The sequence below is a fragment of the Chiloscyllium plagiosum genome, unplaced genomic scaffold, assembly GCF_037043375.1.
Source record: "Chiloscyllium plagiosum isolate Xiang-an unplaced genomic scaffold, Cpla_swu_hap1 HiC_scaffold_30, whole genome shotgun sequence".
In the NCBI taxonomy this organism is placed as follows: Eukaryota; Metazoa; Chordata; class Chondrichthyes; order Orectolobiformes; family Hemiscylliidae; genus Chiloscyllium; species Chiloscyllium plagiosum.
The window spans coordinates 11,693,674-11,714,918 of NW_028270168.1; the positions used below are offsets into that span (position 1 = coordinate 11,693,674).

The 21,245-nt window shown below is 42.2% G+C and overlaps 1 long non-coding RNA gene across 2 annotated transcripts in view; it reads left to right on the top strand.

Annotated features, from left to right (window-relative positions):
• LOC148142136 (uncharacterized) overlaps window positions 1-19,330 on the top strand; it is a 64,040-nt gene extending 44,710 nt beyond the window's left edge. For both annotated transcript variants that reach the window (XR_015752119.1, XR_015752120.1), the window contains 2 exons: window positions 1,532-1,595; window positions 16,970-19,330. This is a non-coding gene — a long non-coding RNA (uncharacterized LOC148142136). The remainder of the gene's footprint in view (window positions 1-1,531; window positions 1,596-16,969) is intronic.
• The last annotated feature ends 1,915 nt before the right edge of the window (window positions 19,331-21,245 follow it).

A 21,245-nucleotide genomic window follows, 5' to 3' on the forward strand; every position in this document is an offset into this window, starting at 1 on the left:
ATTAGATTACTTACAGTGTGGAAACAGGCCCTTCGGCCCAACAAGTCCACACCGACCCGCTGAAGAGCAACCCACCCAGACCCATTCCTCAACATTTACCCCTTCACCTAACACTACGGGCAATTTAGCATGGCCAGTTCACCTAACGCGCACATTTTTGGACTGTGGGAGGAAACCGGAGCACCCAGAGGAAACCCACACAGACATGGGGAGAAATGTGCAAACTCCACACAGACAGTTGCCTGAGACGGGAATTGAACCCGGGTCTCTGGCGCTGTGAGGTAGCAGTGCTAACCACCGTGCCGCCTATAATAATAAGAAGGAAAGCTATTTTCTGTGCAGAGATGTTATAACAAATCTCTGGAGCAGGTGGGACTTGAACCTGGGTCTGCTGGTTCAGAGGTAAAGACACTACCTCTGCTCCACAAGAGGAACCCAGCTTGAGCCCCAGCTCCTGACTACTATTTGGAGGTCTCTACATAAATTCCAGTATGGTTTTTTTCACCTTTGATGTTCCTCAATTCTATACTATCAGACCCTATTTCGTTTCTTACTATCGATTTAATTTCATTTCTTGCTGATAAGGCAACCCCATCCCCACTGCTCATTTGTGTATCTTTTCAATAGGATGTAAATCCTTGAATATTCAGCTTCCAATTCTGATCCCCTTGCAGCCATGTCTCTGTGATGCCAACCACATCAATTTCAATTGGTGCCACAAGCTCATTTACCTTATTCCTTATACTGCATGCATTCAAATATAATACCTTCAGTCCTGTATTAATTATCTCTCTTCTCATTGTCATTCATTTGTCCAGTGTGCTTGAATTTTGATTGTTAGACCTTTCCCTACACTCTGTCCTATTTGTATCTGTGCAAGAGATTTTGATAACCCCTCCTGAGTTCTGCAGTCTTATCTCCTCCTTTAATTTGGGTTTTCTAATTTCCCCCATCGCTGAAGTCATTAAGTGCATTTAAGACAGAGATAAATAGGTTCTTGATTAGTAAGGAGATTAAGTGTTGTGGAGAGAATGCAGGAAAATGGCACTGAGAAAGATATCAGCCATGAATGAATGATGGAGCAGGCTTGATGGGCTGAATGACCTAATTCTGCTCTTATATCTTATGGTCTTAATGAAAACGTAAGGAACAATACCTAATTTTCTGCTTCGGCTTTTGGACCCAAGATTGAATTTCACAACTTCGTGGCCTGATCTCAAGCCATCTGTCCTCCATTTTTCTGACATCCTCAACCCAACTCCCTCTTCCACCCTTGTCTTGTGTTCTTTGCTCACAGAGGACCAGTATCTCCCATCCACACTGTAATTTACACCGCTTTTACATCTCTGTTTCTCTTTTACCACAATTAACAATCCTCGAATGTTTTGCACCAAGTGTCCATACCATCCTTTCTCTTTGCTTCTCCTCTGCCACTGTCAAGAGTATAAAAAACACCATTTTCAACCCCTCTCAGCTCTGGAGAAGTCAAATAGTTCTATTAACTCTGTTTCTCTCTCTTCACATACTGCAGATCTGCTGATGAAGGAAAGAATCTGAATATTTACATGGGTGGAAAAAAAGTTGTAATTCCAGATGTGAGTGATAGATATTCAATAATATATTTGTTGAAATAGATTAGTAAATTACTTTTACTAATAATTTTTCCTTGGTGACAACTTTGCAATAAGTATAATAATACAGTTTAATTTAGATAAATGTGAAGTGTTGCATTTTGTTAAGATCTATCAGGGCAGGACTTTTATACTTAATGGAGGGTCCTGGGGAACATTGCTGAAGAAAGAGCTCTGTGGTGCAGTTTCATGGTTCCTTGAAAGTGGACTTGCAGGTCGACAAGGTAGTAAAGAAGGAAGTGGATATTGGAGTTGAGATCTGAAAATGTGTTGCTGGCAAAGCGCAGCAGGTCAGGCAGCATCCAAAGAGCAGGAGAATCGACGTTTCGGGCATGAGCCCTTCTTCAGGAATCCTGAAGAAGGGCTCATGCCCGAAACGTCGATTCTCCTGCTCTTTGGATACTGCCTGACCTGCTGCGCTTTTCCAGCAACACATTTTCACCTCTGATCTCCAGCATCTGCAGTCCTCACTTTCTCCTTGGAGTTGAGATGTTATGTTCAGCCCTACAGGACATCCTATACTCAATGCACTGACCAGGAAAGGCAAACCTATCAAATGCATTCTTTACTATCTTGTCTACCTGTGACTCCATCTTCAAGGAATTATGAACCTGCACCTGAAAGTCTCTTTGATCAGCAATATTCCGCAGGGCCCTACCATTAAGTGCAAAAGTCTTGCCCTGATTTGCCTTACAAAAATGCAACACCTTCCACTTTTCTAATTTAAACTCCATTTGGCATCCTTGGCCCATCAGCCCAATGATCAAGGTCCCATTGTCCTCTGAGACACTGTCCACTACAGCACCAATTTTGGTGTCATCTGGAAATTTACTAACCATTCCTCTTATAGTCACATCCAACTCATTTACATAAATGACAAAAAGCAGGGGACCCAACACTGATTCATAAGACAATAAGACACAGGAGCAGAAATTAGGCCATTCAGTCCACTGAGTCAGCTCTACCGTGCAATCATGACTGATAGGTTTCCTAATCCATTTTCCCCACCTTCTCCCTATAGCCCTTGATCCCCTTGATATTCAAGGACCTATCTGTCTCTGTCTTAAGTATTCTCAGTGACCTGGTCTCCACAGCCTTCTCTGGCAATGAATTCCATAGATTCACCACACTCTGGCTGAAGAAGTTTCTCCATATCTCCGTTCTAAAAGGTCTTCCCTTTACTTTACCTTGGGTCCTAGTGTCTCCTACCAATGGAAACATCTTCCCAACATCTACTCTGTCCCAGCTATTCAATATTCTGTAAGTTTCAATTAGACCCCCCCCCCCCCCCCCCCAGCCTTCTAAAATTCATCAAGCATAGGACCAGAGTCCTCAAGCTTTCCTTATATGTTAAGTTTTTTATTCCTGGCACCATTCTCATGAGGGGAAAGTGAGGACTGCAGATGCTGGAGATCAGAGCTGAAAATGTGTTGCTGGAAAAGTGCAGCAGGTCAGGCAGCATCCAAGGAACAGGAGAATCGACGTTTCGGGCATAAGCCCTTCTTCAGGAATGAGGAAAGTGTGTCCAGCAGGCTAAGATAAAAGGTAGGGAGGAGAGACTTGGGGGAGGGGCGTTGGAGATGCGATAGGTGGAAGGAGGTCAAGGTGAGGGTGATAGGCTGGAGTGGGGTGGGGGCAGAGAGGTCAGGAAGAAGATTGCAGATTAGGAAGGCGGTGCTGAGTTTGAGGAATTTGACTGAGACAAGGTGGGGGGAGGGGAAATGAGGAAACTGGAGAAATCTGAGTTCATCCCTTGTGGTTGGAGGGTTCCTAGGCGGAAGATGAGGCGCTCTTCCTCCAACCGTCGTGTTGCTATGGTCTGGCGATGGAGGAGTCCAAGGACCTGCATGTCCTTGGTGGAGTGGGAGGGGGAGTTGAAGTGTTGAGCCATGGGGTGGTTGGGTTGGTTGGTCCGGGTGTCCCAGAGGTGTTCTCTGAAACGTTCTGCAAGTCGGCGGCCACAAGGGATGAACTCAAATCCCTCGAACTCAGCACCGCCTTCCTAACCTGCAATCTTCTTCCTGACCTCTCCGCCCCCACCCCACTCCAGCCTATCACCCTCACCTTGACCTCCTTCCACCTATCGCATCTCCAACGGCCCTCCCCCAAGTCCCTCCTCCCTACCTTTTATCTTAGCCTGCTGGACACACTTTCCTCATTCCTGAAGAAGGGCTTATGCCCGAAACGTCGATTCTCCTGTTCCTTGGATGCTGCCTGACCCGTTGCGCTTTTCCAGCAACACATTTTCAGCACCATTCTCATGAACCTCCTCTGAACATGCCTCCAGGGCTCGTACATCCTTCCTGAGATGTAGTGCCCAAACCTGCACACAATACTCCAGATGTGGTATGACCAGAGCCTTATAGAGTCTCAAGTACATCAGTGCTGTATATTCAAGTCCTCTCAAATGCCAACATTGCATTTGCCTTCCTAACTACTGAATCAAACTACAAGTTTATCTTGAGAGAATCCTGGATTAGAACTCCCAAGTCTCTTTGCACTTCAGATTTCTGAATTTTCTCCCCATTTAGAAAATAGTCCATGCTTCTATTTTTTCTACCAAAGTGCATGAATTCACACATTCCCATGTTGTACTTCATCTGCCACTTATTTGCCCACTCTCCTAAACTGTCCAAATCCTTCTGCATCCACCCCATCTCCTCAATACTACCTGTCCCTCTACCTATCTCTTTGTATTGTCTGCAATCTTAGCCAGAACGCCTTCAGTTCCTCTGAGATAACCTTCTTCGCTGTCCACTACAGCACCAATCTAGATCATTAATGTATAAAGTAAAACGTTGTGGTCCCAACACTGACCCTTCTAGAACACCATTTGTCACCGGCAGCCATTCTGAGAAAGACCCTTTTATCTCCACTCTCTGCTTTCTGGCAGATAGCCAATCTTCTATATATATTAACACCTTGCCTCTCATGCCATGGGCCCTTATTTTACTCAGCAGCCTCTTACGCGGCACCTTGTCAAAGGTCTTGAATTTCAGGTAGATAACATGCATTGGCTCTCCTTCGTCTAACCTGCTTGTTATTTTCTCAAAGAATCCGAGCAGATTTGTCAGGCATAATTTCCCGTTGATGAAACCATGCTGACTTTGCCTTATTTTACCATAGACTTCCAAGTATTCAGAAATCTCATCTTTCACAATGGTCTCCAAAATCTTACCCTCGACTGAGATTAGGCTAAATAACCTGTAATTTTCCATCTTTTACCTTACTCTGTTTTTAAACAGGGCTGTCATGTTAGCGCTTTTCCAATCCTCTGGGAGCCTTCCTGACTCTAGTGATTCCTGAAAGATCATCACTAACACCTCCATTATCTCTTTGGCTATCTCCTTTAGAACTCTGGGATGTGGTCCATTTGGTCCAGGTTATTTATCAACCTTCAGGCCATTTAGGTTTTCTTGCACCTTCTCCTTGGTGATAGCCACCTTACTCAGCTCTGCCCCCTCACTCTTTTGAATGTTTGGGATATTACTCCACTGTGAACACTGACATGAAATAATTATTCAGTTCCTCAGCCATTTCCTTGTTCCCCACTATTATCTCTCCAGCATTATTTTCCAGCGGTCCAGTGTCCCCTTTTGCCTCTCTTTTGCCCTTTATATATCTAAATAAACTCTTACAGTCTTTATGTTACTGGCTAGCTTACCCTCGTAGTTAATCTTCTCCCTCCCTATGAGGATCTAAAATTTGAATTTAGGCAACAAAATATGTAGATTTTTATTTCAACAAAATGGTTTCTCGATGTAAAAGAATACTACAAAATGGCCTGTGAACCATACTGCTGAATTGCAGAACTAACTTGCAGTTCAAAGATAAGAGGACAATAGAGTTTTCATAAGACGAATACTGACACATTAATTGACCATTTGAACTAACCTTGAACTAATACATGGCATGACAATTTACGTAAATTAGATATCCTTCTTAAAGAAAATATCATTGGAGTAACTTGCTGTAAATCATGTCACCTTATTATATGTGGTTGGTCTTTCTTGTGATTAAGGCTGTACTATTTCTTAAAAAACATATAAATAATGTCTAATTTCCAAACGTATTTGCACAACTTCATCACGGAACACGGAAGCTTCAATCTCTGTGTTGCTGGATAGAATTGCGTCAAGGTACCTTAATTCGAATAAACTAATGAACCTTGCTTTTTGAATAGACCGCATTTGTCGATTCCTTTGACCGATCTCGAACCAAGAGGCCCTTCTTAAGGGGACGCAGATCTACACTTATTTCTTCTTTTGTTGCCCTTTGTTGGTCTTTGTCAACTTCACAGTCCTCTGGTTTCTCACTGCCCCTGTGCACACCATTGGTGACAGGCTTCCAGTCTGAAAAATAACCATCTGCTATCATCCTCTGTTTCTTACCTTCGAGCCAATTTTTATCCAAATGGCTTAGTTATCCCTGTATTCCATGTGATCTAACCTTGCTAACCAGTCTACATGCAGAACCTTATTGAATGGCTTGCTAGAATCCATATAATCAATGCGCCACTCTGCATTCATCAGTCTTCTTTGTCACTTCCTCAAAAAAGCTCAATCAAGTTAATAAGACATGATTTCCAATGCACAAAGCCATGTCGACTATCCTTAATCAGTCCTTGCCTTGCCTTTCTAAATCATGCCCTTAGGAATTCGTCCAAGAACTTAGCCACCACTGACATCAGGCTCATTAGTCCAGACTTCCCTGCTTTTCCTTACCATCTTTCTTAAATAATAGCACCACAATTTAGTCTTTTAGCACCTCACCTGTGCCCTGCGAATACACAAAAATCTCAGAAGGGGCCCAGCAATTGTTTCCCTAGTTTACCACAAAGTTCTAGGATATATCTGATCAGGTCCTGGGTATTATCCAACTTTAAGGGTTTTAAGACATCCAGCACCTCTTCTTTTGTAAAATGGAGACTTTTCAAGATATCACTACTTATTTATTCAAGGTCTCCAGCTTCCATATTCTTCTTCAGAGTAAATAATCATGTAAAATGCTCATTTAGTATCTCACCCAGCTCCTGCAGTTCCACACGTAGACAGCCTTGTTGATCTTTCAGTAAAGGTTTATGACAATGTTGCCAATGTTGGAGGGTTTGCGTTATCAGGAGAGGCTGAATAGGTTGGGGCTATTTTCCCAGGAGCATCAGAGGCTGAGGAGTGACCTTATACAGGTTTATAAAATTGTGAAGGGCATGGATATAGTGAATAGCCAATGTCTTTTTCCCAGAGTAGAACTATATGCCTAAAACTAGACATATAGACAGGATGGTTAAAAAGGTGTTTGGCACACTTGCCTTCCTTGCTCAGTCCTTTGAGTATGAGTTGGAAGGTCATGTGAGGTTGTACAGGACATTGGTGATGTCTCTTTTGGAATACTGTGTCCAGTTCTGGTTGCCTATTAATAGGAAGGATATTATCAAGCTAGCGTTTGACCCACAGTCCTTCCAAACATTTCTTATTGATGTACTTATCTAAATGTCTTGTAACTGTACCCGCATCCAGCACTTCCTCTGGAAGATTATTTCACACATAAACCACCCTCTGTGTAAAAAAAAGCTGTCATGTCTTTTTAAAGCTTTCTCCTCTTACCTTAAAAATGTAACACCCTAGTCTTGAAATGTCCCTGTCCTAGGGAAAATACACCCGCTATTCATCTTAGCTCTTATGATTTTATAAACCTCCATAAGGTCACCCCTCAACCTCATACGCTCCACTGTAAAAAGTCCCAGCCAATCCAGCCTCTCCCCATAACTCACATCCTCCATTCCCAGTAACATCCGCGTAAATCTCTGATGAACCCTCCAGTTTAATAATGTTCTTCCCATAACAGGGTGACCATAACTGGACACAGTACTCCAGAAAAGGTGAGAAGATTCTGTAAAGGTTTAAGCTTTATCCTTAAACTATGACTCCTAATTTTGGACTCTCCCATCATTGGGAACATCCTTCCTGCATCTAACTTGTCTGGTTCCATTAGAATTTTATTGGTTTCTATGAGAATCCAGCCTCATTTTTGAAACTCCATTCAATACAATTCTAATCAACTCAATTAATAAACGATACAATTTGGCTGAGATCCACTAACTTTGCACAAACCAGTGTGTGAACTGAGAATCTTAGATCTTACAATCTGCAAAGGGCAGTACTATAATAGTGAATAGAGAGCTTTCTATTCTACGTTGCGCTAAGGTTGCTTTGGCAACATTTTACAACTCAGTGTTTCTCCGTCATGCTATTTACAGTTTTCTGATAAAAAGCATAAGATACCTCACAGCAGGCCAGTTCAAAGAAAATCTTATATCTTGGAAAGGCTTTTAATGTTCTCCCCATGATCTCCCTCACTTCAAGAATGGGAGAGAATATTTAATGATGTCTTCATCTTTGAAAGATGTAAGTGGTATTCTCCATAATATAGATAGCTCCATATGAAGAAGGCGTTTGGTATGCTTTCCTTTATTGGTCAGAGTATTGAGTGCAGGATTTGGAAGGTCATGTTGTGGCTGTACAGGACATTGGTTAGGCCACTATTGGAATATTGCGTGCAATTCTGATCTCCTTCCTATCGGAAAGAAGTTGTGAAACTTGAAAGGGTTCAGAAATGATTTACAAGGATGTTGCCAGGGTTAGAGGATCTGAGCTACAGGGAGAGGCTGAACAGGCTGGGGCTGTTTTCCCTGGAGCGTTGGAGGCTGAGGGGTGACCTTATAGAGGTTTCCAAAATTATAAGGGGCATAGATAGGATAAATAGGCAAAGTCTTTTCCCTGGGGTCGGGGAGTCCAGAACTAGAGGGCATAGGTTTAGGGTAAGAGGGGAAAGATATAAAAGAGACCTAAGGGGCAACTTTTTCACAGAGGGTGGTACGTGTATGGAATGAGCTGCCAGAGGATGTGGTGAAGGCTGGTATAATTGCAACATTTAAGAGGCATTTGGATGAGTATATGAATAGGAAGGGTTTGGAGGGATATGGGCCGGGTGCTGGCAGGTGGGACTAGATTGGGTTGGGATATCTGGTTGGCATGGACGGGTTGGACCGAAGGGTCTGTTTCCATGCTGTGCATCTCTATGACTCTGTATCATACATTTTAATTTTAAAACATGGTTTGTCACCTAGTGAATAAATGGTTGGGTTCACACAGTCCTATTATATTTGCTGTACTTTCCAATTATGATACTGATTTTTATAGCACAAGGGAAATTCCAAATTGCAGTTACGTCTTCTGTGTTATGCCTGACCTTTACACACTGCACATCATACATCCAGCTACCTCTATCCAGAGATCACCCACCTGGCACCACAAATGCTGTTACAGGTGCAAAACAATGATCGAGAAAGAAAGGTAGGCAACCTGGCACTCTGACTTGCAGTGCCCAATTTTAAAATGTTTAAACCTTAGAGGCATTTTCGTGATTAATGATACATGAGATAGACAAAGCGGCAGCAGCTATAGCTATGGCTGAGCAGGAGACTCTCCTATTCTTACCATCTGCCATATATGTATTGGAAGGACTTACAGTTTGATAATCACACAACACCAGGTTATAGTCCAACAGGTTTATTTGGATGTACTAGCTTTCGGAGGGCTGCTTCTTCGTCAGATAGCTAGTGGGGCAAGATCATAAGGCACAGAATGCATACATATAGCACAAGATCATTGTGTCATGCAACTGATGCAATATATTGAACAAACCTAAATTGCTGTTAAGTCTTTCATCTTTTTAGAATGGGTTGCAGGTTTTGATTCATTAATATGCAAATCCCAGAATGTCTTTCAAGTCACATTCCCAAGATAACTTATGGTTTTATAACAAAAAAGGTGACATCTCAGCTCAGACAATGCATTAACGGTGTGAGGTTAGAGTCTGTATGTATTCCAATCTTGAGTCAGTCTGTTCTTAGAGGCAGGTACACTACTAATATTGACAAAAAAAATCCTCCTTTCAAAAGATTTACTGACATCTGAATATCTTCTATCATTTTTGCAATTGTTACAACTACCCAGTGTCCTTACAGGGCAAGTCACAGCAGCAGTTAATCATTTATACCTGTGTTCCTTGTTCTCCTCTTACTCAAGATGATGTTGCCTGCTTGCTGGGCAATGATTCCACAGGCACTAAAATCTCCATGGTACCTCACCCAAATGTTCCATTTTAACATTTGAGTTTATATGACTGAATCACAGAATCTCACAGCTTTGCCCTTAAAAAGAAACTGTCCAATTTAGTCCTTATCACCCCCAAAAAGTACTTTTGCTCCACAACTGTACAAATTAATTGTTTACAAGTACATGTCCAATAGTACTGATAGATCTTTTGATTGTGGAAGGCACCTTAGCTATTCCATCATTTACCGCTCCTGTTCCAAAAGTAATGGGTCACCCAGTGATCCAGAAAAAAAGGTTTGCATTTATGTAAGTTCTGCAGACCTCCATGCATTCCACAGTATTTTGCAGCCAATAAAATGCTTTTGAAATGTTATCACGAGTGTAATCAGTTGCCCACATCTTCAGGAGCCACACACAATAAGACTGAGGAGCAGAAATTAGGCCATTCAGTCCATCAAGTCTGCTCTGCCCTTCTATCATGGCTGATAAGTTTCTCAACCCCATTTCCCCACTTTCTCCCTGTAATCCTTGATCCCCATGATACTCCAGCACCTATCTATCACAGTCTTAAATATATTCAATATATAGATTATCTGTGTATGCCCTCCTCTTTCTGTAATTATTATCTTACTACTTAGGTTTAGAAAAACTTTGCATTTTCCTCTACTCTATTTACTTACACTTCCTCATGTACTCTCTTAGCTTTCATTGTTTTTATATGCTTTTTATACTCCATTAGGGACTCAGTTCGAGATGACCTTCTAACATTTAGTGCAATTGCTTGTGTATGAATAATAGTAATATAAATGAGATCCACAAGGTCTACATTTTATTCATGATAACGTGACAGACTTGGCCCACACTTGTAAAAATAGCATCTAACTTTTTGGCATGTGTTTATCTGACATCAACTATATAGTTATAAGGACTTAGTAATTAACAATGCAATGCAATCAAAGTGATATGTAGAAATCCTAAGTTAATATATAATCTTTAAGAAAGTTATATTATTAAATTGGAGTGAGTTCAGTAAAGACTTATGAGGATGTTGCCAGGAATGGAGGGTTTGAATGATAAGGATAGGCTGGTTAGACTGGGACTTTTTTGACTGGAGCGTAGGAGGTTGAGGGGTGACTTAATACAGATTTATAAAATCATGAAAGGCATAATAAGCTGAATAAGGGTCTTTTCCATGGATTGGGGAGTTCAAAACTGGAGGGTATATTTTTAACATGAGATGAGAAAGTTTTAAAAATGATATGAGGTGCAACCTTTTTACACAGAATGGTTTGTGGGTGGAATGAGCTGACAGAGGAAGTGGTGGATGCTGGTAAAGTTACAACATTTAAAAGACATTTGGATAAATATGTGAATAGGAAAGGTTTGGAAGGATGTAGGCCAAATTCAGGGAGTGGGACTAGTTTAGTTTGGGAACATGGTTGGTATTGATTCGTTGGACTGAGGGGTCTTTTTCCGTGCTGTATGACTCTATGATTATCTCCTCTTTGTCACTGCACAGAGATTCTATTGATTTTGCTGCATAATATTGTGTATCTCCAATTAATGATGATATGAGAAAAGAACTGCATTATTAGTTAAATACAGTGAAATCTAAAGCATGTTCTGTCTGAACCCATTCACAGTACTGCTACACATGAAGTTATCTGGGTTGTAAAGGCACCAAGATCACCTTGCTTTTATGGAACATTTAATAACAAGACAGTTCAGTTGTTAAATCCACAAAATAAGTGCACTAAAGCTGCTTTTAACAAATACAAAATGTACTATGATGCAGAGGAAAGGCTACCGAGAGAGCAACAAAAGTTAAAGTGCTGCTGTCCTATTTAAGCTCCCTTCTTATAATTGAACGTAATAATTTTACAAGGATAGACATAGAAGGTGGTCAAAGTTAGCATATCCATATCCTTTATTGAAGGTCATTAGTGTGATCTTCCCAGAGGAGCAGAATATGCGATTCTGATTGTACACAAGTGCAGCACGGTGTGCAATACATTTGTATTGTATCAGATGTGGGTGTCGCAAGTCTTCAATTCTGGTCTCCCTGCTATAGGAAAGATGTTGTTAAACTTGAAAGGGTTCAGGAAAGATATCCAAGGTTGTTGCTGGGAGTGGAGGGTTTGATCTATAGGGTCAATAAGCTGGGGCTTTTTTCCCTGGAGTATCAGAGCCTTGTAGAGGTTAATGAAATTATGAGGGCCATGGGGATATGCTGAATAATAAAGGCCTTTATCCCGGGATTGGGGAGTTCAGAACTATAGGATGAAGGTGAGGGGGAAAGATTTAAGAGGGGCAACTTCTTTACGCAGAGTGTGTATAGATCAAGCTGCCAGAGGAAGTGGTGGAGGCTGATACAATTACAACATTTAAAAGGCATCTGGATGGGTACATGAATAAGAAGAGTTTAGTGGGATGTGGATCAAATGCTGGAAAATGGGACTAGTTCAGTTTGGGATATCTGGTAGGCAAAGATGAGTTAGACCGAAGGGTCTGTTTTTGTGCTGTACAACTCTATGACTCTAAGCTAGGTTGACCATTATTTCTCATCCCTATTTACCCAGTCACCAGCAACAACTTTGTGTGGGTCCAGAGTTACGGGTAGGCAAGACCAGGCAGATTTCCTTCCCTGAAGGGCAAAGCGAACCAAATTGGGTTTTTTTATTGCACAAACAAAGAGAATGCTGGAGAAATTCAGCCAATCTGGAAGCATGTAGAGGGAGGGAGAGGAAAGAATTAATGTTTCAAGTCAGTTCAAACATAGTTTTAAAGAAGAGACATGCCACGCTCGAAAGATTAACTCTGTTTCTGTCTCTATAGATGCAACCCACCCAGCTGAGTTTCTTCAATGTTCTCTTTTTTTACTTCAGATTGCCAGTATTTATAGTATTTTGCCTTTATGTGGGTTTTTTTTTTAAAGACAACGGTTACTGTGGGGCTAGCTTTTTAGTCATAGAGTCATAGAGATGTACAGCACAGAAACAGACCATTTGGTCCAACTGTCCAAGCCAACCAGATATTCTAAATAAATCTAGTCCCATTTGCCAGCACTAGGCTCATATCCCTCAAAACCCTTCCTATCCATCTACTCATCTGAATGTCTTTTAAATATTGTAACTGGACCAGCCTCCACCACTTTCTCTGGTAGCTCATTCCATGCACACACCACCCTCTGCATGAAAAGGATCCCCCTAAGGTCCTTTTGAATCTTTCCCTCTCACCTTAACCCGATGCCCTCCTGTTCTGGACTCCCCTACCCCAGGAAAAAGACCTTTTTTATTTAACCTATCCATGCTCCTCAAGATTTTATAAACCTCTAAAAGGACACCCCTCAGCAGGAAGTTCCTAATTAGAGTCATAGAGATGTACAGCATGGAAACAGACCCTTCGGTCCAACCCGTCCATGCCGACCAGATATCCCAACCCAATCTAGTCCCACCTGCCAGCACCCGGCCCATATCCCTCCAAACCCTTCCTATTCATATACCCATCCAAATGCCTCTTAAATTTGCAATTATACCAGCCTCCACCATATCCTCTGGCAGCTCATTCCATACACGTACCACCCTCTGCGTGAAAAAGTTGCCCCTTAGGTCTTTTTTATATCTTTCCCCTCTCACACTAAACCTATGCCCTCTAGTTCTGGACTCCCCGACCCCAGGGAAAAGACTTTGCCTATTTATTCTATCTGTGCCCTTCATAATTTTGGAAACCACTATAAGGTCACCCCTCAGCCTCCAACGCTCCAGGGAAAACAGCCCCAGCCTGTTCAGCCTCTCCCTGTAGCTCAGATCCTCCAACCCTGGCAACATCCTTGTAAATCATTTCTGAACCCTTTCAAGTTTCACAACATCTTTCCGATAGGAAGGAGACCAGAATTGCACGCAATATTCCAACAGTGGCCTAACCAATGTCCTGTACAGCCACAACATGACCTTCCAAATCCTGTACTCAATACTCTGACCAATAAAGGAAAGCATACCAAATGCCTTCTTGACTATCCTATCTACCTGCGACTCCACATTCAAGGAGCTATGAACCTGCACTCCAAGGTCTCTTTGATTAGCAACACTCCCTAGGGCCTTACCATTAAGTGTATAAGTCCTGCTAAGATTTGCTTTCCCAAAATGCAGCACCTCGCATTTATCTGAATTAAACTCCATCTGCCACTTCTCAGCCCATTGGCCCATCTGGTCCAGATCCTGTTGTAATCTGAGGTAACCCTCTTCACTGTCCACTATACCTCCAATTTTGGTGTCATCTGTAAACTTACTAACTGTACCTCTTATGCTCGCATCCAAATCATTTATGTAAATGACAAAAAGTAAAGGACCCAGCACCGATCCTTGTGGCACTGCACTGGTCACAAGCCTCCAGTCTGAAAAACAACCCTCCACCACCACCCTCTGTCTTCTACCTTTGAGCCAGTTCTGTATCCAAATGGCTAGTTCTCCCTGTATTCCATGAGATCTAACCTTGCTAATCAGTCTCCCATGGGGAACCTTGTCGGACGCCTTACTGAAGTCCACATAGATCACATCTACTGCTCTGCCCTCATCAATCTTCTTTGTTACTTCTTCAAAAAACTCAATCAAGTTTGTGAGACATGATTTCCCACGCACAAAGCCATGTTGACTATCCCGAATCAGTCCTTGCCTTTCCAAATACATGTACATCCTGCCCCTCAGGACTCCCTCCAACATCTTGCCCACCATCGAGGTCAGGCTCACTGGTCTATAGTTCCCTGGCTTGTCTTTACCGCCCTCCTTAAACAGTGGCACCACATTTGCCAACCTCCAGTCTTCCGGCACCTCACCTGTGACTATCGATGATACAAATATCTCAGCAAGAGGCCCAGCAATCACTTCTCTAGCTTCCCACAGGGTTCTCGGGTGCACCTGATCAGGTCATGGGGATTCACCCACGTTTAACCGTTTCAAGGCATCCAGCACTTCCTCCTCTGTAATATGGACATTTTGCAAGATGTCACCATCTATTTCCCTATAGTTTATATCTTCCATATTCTTTTCCACAGTAAATACTAATGCAAAATATTCATTTAGTATCTCCCCCATTTTCTGTGGCTCCACACATAGACCGCCTTGCTGATCTTTGAGGGGCCCTATTCTCTCCCTAGTTACCCTTTTGTCCTTAATATATTTGTAAAAACCCTTTGGATTCTCCTTAATTCTATTTGCCAATGCTATCTCATGTTTTCTTTTTGCCCTCCTGATTTCCCTCTTAAGTATACTCCTACTTCTTTATACTCTTCTCAGGATTCTCCCGATCTATCCTGTCTATACCTGACATATGCTTCCTTCTTTTACTTAACCAAACCCTCAATTTCTTTCGTCATCCAGCATTCCCTATACCTATCAGCCTTCCCTTTCACCCTGACAGGAATATACGTTCTCTGGATTCTTGTTATGTCATTTCTGAAGGCTTCCCATTTTCCAGCCGTCCCTTTACCTGCGAGCATCTACCTCCAATCAGCTTTCGAAAATTCTTGCCTAATTCCGTCAAAATTGGCCTTTCTCCAATTTAGAACTTCAACTTTTAGATCTGGTCTGTCCTTTTCCATCACTATTTTAAAACAAATAGAATTATGGTCGCTGGCCCCAAAGTGCTCCCCCACTGACACCTCAGTCATCTGCCCTGCCTTATTTCCCAAGAGTAGGTCAAGTTTTGCACCTTCTCTAGTAGGTACATCCACATACTGAATCAGAATATTTTCTTGTACACACTTAAGAACTTCCTCTCCATCTAAACCTTTAACACTAGGGCAGTCCCAGTCGATATTTGGAAAGTTAAAATCCCCTACCATAACTACCCTATTATTCTTACAGATCGCTGAGATCTCCTTACAAGTTTGTTTCTCAATTTCCCTCTGACTATTCGGGGATCTATAATACAATCCTAATAAGGTGATCATCCCTTTCTTATTTCTCAGTTCCACCCAAATAACTTCGTTGGATGTATTTCTGGGAATATCCTCCCTCAGCACAGCTGTAATGCTATCCCTTATCAAAAATGCCACTCCCCCTCCTCTCTTGCCTCCCTTTCTATCCTTCCTGTAGCATTTGTATCCTGGAAGATTAAGCTGCCAGACCTGCCCATCCCTGAGCCATGTTTCTGTAATTGCTATAATTCCCAGTCCCATGTTCCTAATCATGCCCTGAGTTCATTTGCCTTCCTTGTTAGGCCCCTTGCATTGAAATCAATGCAGTTCAATTTATTAGTCCTACCTTGTCCCTTCTGTTTGACTCACTTCTGTTCTCAGCTGTACCCATCTCAGATTGATCTCTTTCCTCACTATCACCCTGGATGCCACCCCCCCCCCCCCCCCCCCCCCCCCCCCCGCCCCCAAACCTTACTAGTTTAAATCCCCCCAAGTAGTTCTCGCAAATTTCCCTGCCAGTATATTAGGCCCCTTCCGATTTAGGTGCAATCCGTCCTTCTTGTACAGGTCACTTTACCCCAAAAGAGATTCCAATGATCCAAAAATGTGAATCCTTCTCCCATACACCAGCTCCTCAGCTCCTCATCTGCTCTATCCTCCTATTCCTGCCCTCACTAGCTCGTAGCACTGGGAGTAATCCAGATATTACTACCCTTGAGGACCTCCTTTTTAAATTTCTGCCTAACTCTCTGTAATCTCCCTTCAGAGTCTCAACCTTTTCCCTTCCAATGTCGTTGGTTCCAATGTGGACAATGACCTTCAGCTGGCCCCTCTTCCCCCGTGAGACCATTTTGCACCCTCTCTGATACATCCTTGATCCTGGCACCAGGGAAACAACACACCATTCTGCTTTTACTCTGCTGGCCACAGAAATATCTGTCTGTACCTCTGACTACAGAATCCCCTAACCGAATTGATCTTGGATCCAGGTGATTTTTAGGTTGGTTGGTTTTATTCCAACTAGGGATCACCATGTACTTGCTGTGGGCCAGCTGTAAGGCAAGGTATTCAGCCTGCTAATCCCGATGCCAAAAAGTATACAACAGGCTGGGAGTGTAAATGTGCATGCAAATTGTGTTTCTGTGCAGATCTTTTATAGGAGGTACCTGGTTTTCCCTGTATGCAGCCTACATCTTATTGTATAATTGTTCTTAAAATTTAAATTTTGTGATGTGTTTGTCTACCATATACAGTATGTCTGCATGTTTTGTTTTTCCAAAATCCTACTTTTTGCTTTTTCCTTTCAGGGAACATTGCACTGTCTCTCAAGAAAGTGAGGATCTGTGTGAGGTAATTTGGGGAGGTGGCTTTTGGATCTTGATGATTTTTGCTCACCCAGAATGATACTCTAGGACATTGAGCATCAACAGAGAGATATGCGGGATTGAGCAAAAATCCCCAATATTTAAAACTATGGACAAAATTCTGGACTTGATAAAACCCTGGACTTGTTAAAAGGTAAAAGGAGACAGCTGCACTGAGCTCTGGGGCAAATACACAAACACACTTCAAAAACTGTCTGGCACTATTGCTCAGCCTGAAATTCTGATTTGCACCTGCTCTCTAAAAGGTTGATCAACCCAAACCAGACTCTAGCATTTACACCTCAGGCTACACAGCAAAACAATAGGGAGCTGAGAGAGATTCTGGACATTCACCTTCAATCAAAATCCATTCACACATACTCTAACCATCAGAAAACCAATTAACTTCAGAAGTCATGATTTGGAGATGTCAGTGTTGGACTGGGGTGGACCAAGTTAAAAATCACACAACATGAGGTTATATTTAGAAGGAAGAAACTTCAGAAGGAAACACCAGAGCTCAATGAAGACTACAGATTTGAGGGGAAATAACAGGACACACAGAAAGCATAACGGCCAATCTCAACTGGGAGGAGTTTTTTTCAAAAACAAGTTCTCCAAATAAACCTATTGGACTATAACTTGGTGTTGTGTGTGATTTTTAACTTTGTCCATCACAATCCAACACCGGCTCCTCCATATCTATACAAACAGCTTCCCCACAGGTTTCCAGCTCCAACAAGCAGCTTTGGAATCAAGAACCACAGGGGCTGAGCCAACAACCAAGAACACAGAAGCCAAACCAAGGGCTAATCGGAACAAAAGACATCTGAGAGGGCGAAGCCAACCAGAGTTTCCTGAATAAGAGTGACCACACACAGGCCTGTTCTGAACCAAGAGAACCAACGGCAAGAACCTCAGCAACTGGGTGCACTTCAAAACCACATTTTGAATGGTGAACATAAACCCCTGAAGCCCTGTAGTTCTGACTTAGCGAGCATGGAGGGGAAGGTGGGCGGTGACAGAGCGTTGGGACCCCAGGATAGGAATTCTGATTAAAGACTTTATAATTAAAACTGGTGTGTCAGAGAGATAAGGTTCTATAGTGTTAATCTGGCTAATAGTATATTTAATAGTGCCACTGTTGTCTGCACAGTTACTTGTGTCAACTTCCTTGCTTATTACATTTACCTTTTTTTTGTATTCTACTTTGATTTAATTTGATTTCTTGTAGTCGCATGTACCTAAGTACAATGAAAAGCTCTATTTTGTGAACAGTACAGGCAGATCATAGCAAACAAGGAAAAATAGGTCATAAGTTGCTTAGACAGAGCAAGGCATACAGGTTACAGCCATATTGGAGGTGCACAAAACAAGATCAACATTAGCAAAATCAACATTACTTGAAATTGGAGCTCTCTATTCATCAGCAGGGAACAAGCTGTTATTGAACCTGTTGATGCATGTGGTCAAGCTTCAGTATCTTCAGCTCGATGGAAGAGATTGGAAGAGAACATTACTGGGGTGGGAGCAGTCTTTGATGATGTTGGCAGCCTTTCCTCAGCAACGAACCATGTAAATGGAGTCCATGAATGGGAGGTTGACTTCTGAGACAATCTGGGCTGTGTACATTCTGTAGTTTCTTCTGGTCCCTGGGCAGAGCAGTTGTCCTGGGCAGTACGAGGCTGTTTTGCAGCTGGACAGCATGCTTTCTATGGTGCATCAGTAAAAATTGGTGAGGGTCCTTATGGACATGCCAGATTTAGTTGCAAATCAGAACTCTTCAACTAGCACCTTGGAGATGGTAGGTAGCCTTTCAGGAGTCAGAAGGTAAGTTGCTTGTTGCAGGATTTCAAGTCTCTGTCCTAACCTTGTACGCACAGTATCTATATTACTAATCCAGTTGAGTTTCTGGTTAATGGTAAACTCCCCGCCCCGAGATGTTGATAGTGTGGCATTCAGTAATGCTAATGCCACTGATTGTCAAAGAGTGATGTTTAGATTCTCTCATTGGAGACCATCATTACCTGCCACTTGTGTAGCCCAAATGTCATTTGCTGCTTGTCAGCCCGAGCTTGGATATTGTCCAGGTCTTGCTGTATTTGGACGTGAACTGCTAAACTCTGAGGAGTTGGAAATGGTGCTTAGCATTGTGCAATCATCAGTAAATCTCATGAAGTATAATATGCTGTTGGAAGCTGGTGTTTTTAACTTTATAGCTTAATGACAGCCCAGACACTGAAATGTCTGTATCTGTAATTTGTGTATATTCCAGGACCTGTAATAAAAGCATGTTAAAACTTACCCATGTCTAGTTCTTATGTTTACAGGAACTAACGAGAGTATTGTGTCATCGCGCATGAATAAGCTGCTGAAGACAGAAGTCCACATCATGAGTGGCAGCATGGTAAGCATCAGTGGCTACTTATGGAGGAGTCCAAATCCTCAATGGCAAACTCTTCAAAACTAATTGAAGATCAGCTGGCTGTCAGTCTTGCCGTTGAAAGTATTCAGAAAATTAGCAGCACCAATCTATGATTAAGCAACATATAGTGACTGCTCCCTCAGTAATTAACCTTCACCAATACACAAACTAAATAAAGACAAAGGGAACTTACAAGAAATGTCACAAGGATGAAGAAGCAGGGGGACAGTACACACGGTGGACTTTTGGGCTTCTTCTGTACTGTATGAATTTATGATCAACAATGTTACAATGTTCCACTGAACTTGCATCATAGATTTATCTGGTGCTACATGCACTATTTGCGATAATAAGAAGTTTTGTTCTTGATAAAAATGACTAACTTCAGATGATGGTGGGCGGGGGAGCAATTATTCTGACATCATGTTCCATGCTCATTGGCTGAATTGAATCAGACTAGTGTTTGACAGAGTATTGATTTCCCATCGCACAAAAAGGCTGTATTACAGTAGTGGATGGGAAGTGAAGTGGAGAGGGTCAGAGAGAATCATACAGCACGGAAACAAACCCTTCGGTCCAACCAGTCCATGCAAAACATAATACCAAGCTAAACCAGTCCCACCTGCCTGCTCCTGGCCCATATCTCTCCAAACCTTTCCTATTTCTGTACTCATCCAAATTTCTTTTAAATGTTGTAAGTGTACTCTCATCCACCACTTTTCAGGAAGTTCATTCCACACATGAACCATGTCTGTGTAAAAAGTCTGCCTCTTATGTCTTTTTTAAATCTCTATGATTTGGTGGCAATTACTGAAATGGGTTACAGAGAGACCAGGTTTAGGAATTGAATATCCGAGGGTATTCAGTGTTTCAAAAAGATAGGGAAGGCAAAAAATGATGTGGTGTAGCTTTGTCACTAAAGGAAAAGGAAGGTGCTGTGTGAGAAATGTTCTGGTACTGGAGATCAAAATGTAGAATCAGTCCGAAGAGAAATAAAGAAACAAAGGAAAGATGTTCCTGGTGGAATAATACACGGGTCCCAACCAAAACTTCCATGGTAGGACACATGATTAATAATAATACTGGTACTTGTAAAATGATTTTGCAATAATCGTGGATAATCTGGGTGGCACAGTGGCTCAGTAGTTAGCACTGCTGCCTCACAGTGCCAGGGACCCGGGTTTGATTGCAGCCTTGGGCAACTGTGTGGAGTTTGCACATTCTCGCCGTGTCTGTATGGGTTTTCTCCAGGTGCTCCGGTTTCCTCCCACAATCCAAAGATATGCAGGTTAGGTGAATTGGCCATGCTAAATTGCCCGTAGTGTTCAGTGATGTAGGTTAGGTGCATTAGTCAGAGGTAAATGTAGAGTAATAGGGTAGGGGAATGGGTTTGGGCTGGATACTCTTCGGAGGGTCAGTGAGAGACCTGTTGGGCCAAAGGGCCTATTTCATACTGTAGGGATTCTATTTTAATATGCATATAGACTGGATTAATCAAATTAACAAGGGTGAACTTGAGGGAGCATTTATTGAATGTATTAGAGATTGTTTTTTGAAGTAATATGTTATAGAACCAACTAGGGAGTAGGTTGTTCTGGATTTGGTATTGAGGATTGGGTATGTGGGACTAATTAACAATCTCACAGCAAAGGATCATCTAGAGTGGAATTATCATGGCATGCCAGACGATCAAATTCAGCTTAAGGCTGAGGAATGTAAATTCCACATTAATGTTCTAAAGTTAACCTAAAGTAATTGCATATGTATGAGAATGATTTAGTCTTTGTGGACTGA